The sequence below is a fragment of the Papilio machaon genome, chromosome 1 (genome assembly GCF_912999745.1).
Source record: "Papilio machaon chromosome 1, ilPapMach1.1, whole genome shotgun sequence".
Taxonomy (NCBI): Eukaryota; Metazoa; Arthropoda; class Insecta; order Lepidoptera; family Papilionidae; genus Papilio; species Papilio machaon.
Window position 1 is genome coordinate 9,644,827 of NC_059986.1, and position 1,479 is coordinate 9,646,305.

General features: G+C 30.6%; 1 non-coding gene across 1 annotated transcript; it reads right to left on the bottom strand.

Moving 5' to 3' along the window:
- Positions 1–483: 483 nt before the first annotated feature.
- Positions 484–602, bottom strand: LOC123721452. Its single transcript, XR_006756235.1, has one exon. It is a non-coding gene; the product is annotated as a 5S ribosomal RNA (ribosomal RNA).
- Between the last annotated feature and the right edge of the window lie 877 nt (positions 603–1,479).

Here is a 1,479-nt window from a genome sequence, read left to right on the forward strand (position 1 = left end):
TACAACACCAATCATCACAAACTAGTGTGGAAAATTATATGTACTTTAAATGTATTTAAGCGATTTGAGCAGCGAATTCTTTGATAGTCCGGTTCGTCAGCCGCTTTTTTTTATTTTAATAATTTGTAAAATTTTTTAAATTATTATTTTTAAATGTATATTTGCGAAAACTATAAAACACATTTTTCCTTTTAAAAAAATAAATAAAATAGGTAAATAAATAAAAAAAACTCCTTATACATGATAGTTAATGTTATAATCTTAAAACTTGTACCATAATACCACGAGGTCGGCGGCATGTTTTTTCACCTCGATGATTTTCAGTCAGATCTCTTGTTGATCTGAGAAAGCCAAATTTTTAGCCCCTACGTGCTTCAGTTTTCTAATATTTTAGGTTATTTCAGTTTGTTATCTGCCTATTTTTATTGTTAACAAGGGTATGAATTTGATTTGGTTAAACATATTTTTTCATTTAATAAAAAAAGCCAACATCACGCGGTGTTCCCAGGCGGTCACCCATCCAAGTACTGACCGCGCCCGACGTTGCTTAACTTCGGTGATCGGACGAGAACCGGTGTTTTCAACGTGGTATGGACGTTGGCGAAAGTAGGTTTTAACTTTAGTATTTTATTATTAAGGATTATAACAGTAATACTTTTAATATCAATAAATACCTAATAAAATTAATAAAAATACAATTAATCCAACTTCATAAAGAAAATTTTTGTAATCTAAAATGATCAAGTGGCGATAGAATTTGCATGTATATGGAAAAAATACCATTTCGCGTTGACGCCTCATCGCTGGGATAGTCCCCAGAAGACCTCTACGTAACTGAGCTGTGAACGTTCGTACAATTGTTTTCCTTCTCAAAAATAGAATACAATTACATTCAGGACTATATTATATTTCTTTGATGAATATAGAAAACTTCTTAATTTTGCACGTTTCAAAATAATAATTCTAATAAATATACTTTGGTTATAAGTTATTTTTTTTTATTTAAACTATTAAAGGCCAGTTCTAAATATTAAAGCTTGGTATTTGCATTTATGTCTGAAGACATGAACAGAAATAAGTAGGCAAGTGTATCTAGTCATGTTCTCTGTGTTGAAAACTATGTGTCGAGATTAAATTCATTCGGTTATTAAAAAAGTGAATGTAATGAAAGAAAATATAAAATATATCTATGTCAATGAACACTTTTTGATATCCAAGTTATCATAAGAATTGTTATTTAAAAATATTTAATAAAAAATAATGTCTCATATAGTTATCATATGGGTGAAGGTCGACCTCTCACGATCTCCTCTACTATAATTTAGAAGGTACAGATTAATGAGGGTAGACACATAACTAAGCACCGCGGTCTTGTACACCGGCTTTAGTCGTCAGTCTTGAATCGTCCGTCGATCCGTAAAAACCGTATGGTAAGGGACTAGAAATTAATTAACTAAGAAACTACTGAAACAATTTTCA